Source organism: Ptychodera flava (genome assembly GCF_041260155.1).
Source record: "Ptychodera flava strain L36383 chromosome 23 unlocalized genomic scaffold, AS_Pfla_20210202 Scaffold_24__1_contigs__length_23054250_pilon, whole genome shotgun sequence".
NCBI lineage: Eukaryota > Metazoa > Hemichordata > Enteropneusta > Ptychoderidae > Ptychodera > Ptychodera flava.
In genome coordinates, this window is record NW_027248278.1 from 17,638,110 (window position 1) to 17,643,594 (window position 5,485).

At 39.5% G+C, this 5,485-nt stretch overlaps 1 long non-coding RNA gene across 1 annotated transcript; it reads left to right on the forward strand.

Moving 5' to 3' along the window:
- The first annotated feature begins 2,040 nt into the window (after positions 1 to 2,040).
- On the forward strand, positions 2,041 to 3,536 carry LOC139124813 (uncharacterized). The gene is made up of 2 exons (XR_011550046.1): positions 2,041 to 2,201; positions 3,327 to 3,536. It is a non-coding gene; the product is annotated as an uncharacterized lncRNA (long non-coding RNA).
- Positions 3,537 to 5,485: the final 1,949 nt, after the last annotated feature.

Consider the following 5,485-nt stretch of genomic DNA (forward strand, 5'->3'; position numbering starts at 1 on the left):
AGCAAAGATATTCTCAAAGTTAGACGCCAACAATTGATATTGGCAGATTCTGCTTGACGAGTCCAGCCAACTACTCACCACTTTCAACACACCATTTGGAAGATACTGCTACTTAAGTATGCCCTTTGGTATCAAATCAGCACAGGAAGTATTTTAGAAGCCAATGGCACAGAAATTCGAAAACCTGTCAGGGGTAGAAACAGACATCGATGACATATAAGCATGGGGAACCAGTGAGAAGAATCATGAAAAGAGACTGACTAAAGCTCTAAACAGATATGACAAAATAAATCTCAAACTTCCCTTACAAAAATGAGGTCCTGGCAGGAGAGCGACAGGAAAGCTGCGAGGAGAGCGACAGGACTGTTCTGGGACTAAAGCTGCAGAGTTCCAGGGCAGATTTCTGGCCCGCAGAATCTGCCCCGCTAGCTGGGCAGATCACTTTGTTACAAATCTGTCCGGCAGAACGGCAGCAAATTACTTGAATGGTGCAGCATCTCTGCAGGAACATTAGTGGCCTAATAATTGTGGCTGATCAGATATATCTAACAACAAATCTGTCCCGTAGAGCGACAGAAAATGATAGGAGTGGAGCAGCATCTCTGCACTTAATGTATTTTGACTATCAGACCATGGAGGTAGCAGAGGACAGACTTACATGTGTTCATAGTTGCACAGAGGCGATCAGTAAGCTTAATATTTGCTGCGGTATTGTCTATCACAAATATAAAAAAATAAAATAAAAATAAATGAAGTTTGCAGATGGTATACATAAGCCCAAGCGATGTATGAACGTGAGCGTGGTTTGCAGTGCTAGTTCATTCACAGTGTGATAATTAATAGACAGTAAAAGCTGCTATGATGTGATTGAGGCGATCGAGCTACAAACTGCTAAAAGGGTATTCTGATGATTAACAATGCTGTTTCATGAGTACACTATAGGCAGCCACAAAAGATTCCTATGAAAATGTTTTCTTTGCCCATCAGGTTACTTTTTGAGCCAATGATAAATTAATCCGTAAGAAAATTCAAAATTAAATTCATGGCAGCAACGAAAATCTCTCGAAAATCGGCCGTAGTCCACGAAGGAAATAATAATTGATAACAATAACATTTCATTGCTTGCTTTTAAATATAGGATTTACATCACGTCTGTGACAATATTTGACCTTACAAATTATCTCATCGACAATTATTTCCAAAAACATCATTTTTACTTTGATCAGTGCAGTTACTAAATCGCCGACTTTTGAAGTTTTTAAGACAAGGGAATAAATCTTGTAAATCCATTTTCATTATTGTTATTGTGTTCTCAACCCATGGATGCGTGTCCGTGCACGTAATACGTGTAACCTCAACTCTCCAGAGAAACACACGCGAACACAAGTTTACACAGTTGAACTGATGAAGGATATCTCTCCCTTTTCCGAACTGAACTGAACTGAACTGAACTGATGCGTTGGTGTTCGTATCTCACTCTGTCGCAAAGAATACAATTTTCATTGAAACTTGGTCTGGTAAAACCCAAAAGGCACACTATAGATTTACGGTAGTAGTACCTTTGTACGATACACAGTTGTAACTTGTAGCACGGCGGCATATGGGAATGCTATTCGTAGGGTTTCGCCACTATATTCCTGCTATATTCTGACATCGTGTCGCGCCTTAGTCATGGCCGCAGGAGCTCTCAATGTACTGTTGCTTGGATAGTCGATCAACGCTCTAGGTTTTTTCAATGAACTTTCCATCAGTGTACTTTTTAAACGCTTTTGAAGTCCGCTGTACTTCATGCTAGTTACACTGCAGCGAGGCGATCGCGAGGACTTTGTACCGGAAGTAATAGTATCACGCATGATGACATCATAGATCATGTGAAGACTTCGTTATGATTGGTCAGATTGGTAAACAATCAAAGGTCAAATCTCAACGGCAATTTTTGGACAGTTACGACCTTTGAATTACTGAGTAATTGTCGCTGATTTTTCCCTATAGTTTGACAAAATTTCGCGTAAATTTGCTGTTTGACATCGTGGCGACGACTTCATACACGCTAACTATGTATGTAAAACCTATAGGCAATGTTTACGACGCGTAAAAAAGTCATCGTCGTCATGATCAGCTTGTGGAGATCGATCGGCTCGTCGATTTGAACAATGATCACCATAACATCCCCGTGGATCTAGGCGATCGTTTAAACTTCGGTAAGTACATTTTCGATTTGCCTTCTCTGCGACGTGAAGACGTAGTTTTTACTGTTTTTGTTCGGCGCAATTCTCGAGTAATACTGTTCAATTGTATGAATTCTAATAAATTGGTATAACTCGTGAGGTTGAACGTAGAGTGTACAACGATAGAGGGACCGTGGTACAGTGTACACAAAAAATGGAGTACATGCCGATACTATTATCTACAATAATATACTTCTCTCTTGCATTGGCAAAGGTAAAACTTTTGCTCATGTATACAAATTTCCCTCAATGTACGATATAAAAGGACAGATATAAAACAAAGAAAGAACAATACATGTAGGAATTGTTGGATACGAATTAAGTTCTCAAACTCTTGACTGAGTCTGGTACCTGCTACATGTATTCCAAAAACGTACTTCTCTATGACATCAATATACATCTGTCTGCTTATAAGATTATTCTGAACATGTGTCCTTAAAATTGAAGTTTACTTTAAAATTTTTATTAACGTATTTTGACATTTGTTTATATGTAACCTGTAGATATTTTGCTGGCATATTGTAAGGGGAATCAGTAAGTAATTTACAATATTTCATTGAACTTCTACATGAACTCTTACATCACAAAATGTGTATACAATATTCTATTGCATTTAACGCTGCAACCTTTTGATAAGCAACTTAGATATAAGCTCAGTACAAAGACATACCTTTTTCTAACTATGTTTCAATTTGGCTTCAGAAAGTTCATGTAGGTATGCAATGAAGTGTACTCAAACCAAGCGAGTTTTACATGGTGAAGTCTACAATCTTAACGGAATAACTGCAGGGGATAAATCATCTGCAAATTAAATTTTGTTTTATGCCAATGATTCTGCTACTTTCCTAGTTTGAAGCAAATTGCAAGTTGAACAGATTGATACTAGACTACTGCTATAAATCACATTTTGTCATTCACAAGTGAGGGAACTTTTCTTTATTTTATGAATACATGCAAATTTCACAGTCTTCAATGTTTGATGGCTGTTGAACAAGTCAAAATTTTCAACCCCAACGAGGATTCTAACTTGCATACATAATTTTGTCATAAGTTTGATAAACTTTATATCTGACTTGAACTTTTTTATATTTTTTCCAGCTTACACATAGGACAACTTCAAGATGACAAGTCAAGCAATAACCAAAGCTGTAACAGACAAGTACAAGTCTTTCAGAATAATCCGTCGTTGTGACAATATGAAGTTAAGGACTTTACGGACACTTGAACATTTTTTGAACATTAAGTATTTATATCGGTCATGTTGATTGGCTTTAAAAATATGGTGGATTAAATTTTATTCCTACCAAATTTTTAGCCCTTGCATTCTTTTTTTTGGGGGGGGGGGGGGGCAGCAGAGTGGTGTAGGTTGTGAGATGATGGCTTGGTAATGGCTGATTTTCAGCAGCAGTGATAAGTTTCAGGTTGTTGGAGTAAATGTTAGTCAGATTGCAGAAGGTAGGTTGATTTTTGTATGGCAGAGCAGCAGCTAGCCTGCCCGGCAGAGCAGCAGCTAATCTGCCCAGCAGAGCGGCAGCTAACCTGCCCGGTAGAGCGACAGCTAACCCGCCCGGCAGAGCGACACCTAACCAGCCCGGCAGAGCGGCAGCTATAACTGTCCAGCAGAGCGACAGCTAACCTGTCCTGCAGAGAGACATTAATCTTTCCAGGAGGGATCCAGCAAACCTAATTTGAATAGCAATGCCACGCTCTCCCGGAAAGATGGTCCTGGAGAGCTCCTGGACCACTGCGGGACCTTTTCTGGAGAGCTCCCGAAAATCTTGTCGGGAAGGCTAAAATTTTCATAAGGGTTAACAATGAAAAATGCGAGTTTGGGATGGAATCTATTGGTTACATCGGAAACCAGCTCACAGCCCAAGGGATAAAGCCAGATCCAGACAAGGTCTGAGCAATCACAGAAATGCCAGCGCTGACTGACAAGAAAGGGGTAGAATGGCTACTGGAACTGTGACTTACCTTGGTAAATTTGTTTCGAACATGTCATCAATAACTGAGCCAATCAGAAGCATTCTGAAGAAAGAAGTAGTATTCCATTGTCATATGTCCAAGATAGAGCATTCAGAGAATAAAGAAAATTCTAACAACAGAGCAAGGTCCAGTTCTGAGATACTATGATATCACCAAGCCAATAACAATAAGCTGTGATGCACCCAAGTCTGGACTAGGTGCTATATTATCACAAGAAAACAAACAAGTTGCCTATGCATCAAGATCGATGACAGATGCAGAAACACGATAAGCTCAGATAGAAAAGAAGCTAAGAGCTGCTCAGTTTGGTCTAGAGAGATTTCATCAGTACACATAAGGCAAAAAAGTACAGGTTAAATCAGACCACAAACCTCTAGAAGCGATACTGAAAAGAACTACTAGCTGCAGCACCACCAAGACTACAGCGCATGTTACTAAGACTGCAGAAATATGACATCTCACTGAAATACACACCTGGGAAGGAACTGATAACAGCAGACATGTTATCACGAGCATACATCCCTCGATGTGACAGTGACCATGACATGGATGAAGAACTATAAGCAGTTGTACACCATGATATGTCAGCACTACCGACATCAGACGACAAACTAGAGGAAACCATAAAAGAAACAGCAAACGCCAAACCCTAACAGAACAGAAATTTGTGATATTGAAAGGATGGCCAACAAGCAACAATCAAATACCAATCAGATTAAAGTCATACTGGAAGCACAGAGATGAACTGTCGATAATGGATAATATCATACTCAAAGGTGAGCGAATATTAATTCCGCACACACTCAGAAAAGAAATGCTAAAGAACATCAACACAGGCCATAAAGGAATAGAGAAGTCCAAGGAACGTGCAAGAGACGTTCTGTTCTTGCCAGATATGAATACACATATAGAAGACATAGTATCGCAGTGCAGCACTTGTCTGGAAAATCGTAAATCAAACCAGAAGGAGTCAATGATACCAACACCAATACCAAATTGTCCATGGCAAGCAGCAGTCGCTACAGAACTCTTCACCATCAACAACGTCGACTTCTTTATTGTGGTAGATTACTACTGTAAATATTTTGAAGCTGCAAAACTGGAAACACGAAAAACATCACTGTGGTAAACTACATCAAATCCATTTTTCAAGGCATGGAATACCAACACAAATGAGGAGTAACAATAATCTACAATCCAAATGCAGTGAGTTTCGACGACTCTCCAAACAATGGAACTTCAAACACAAAACTATCAGCCCATATCTCAGT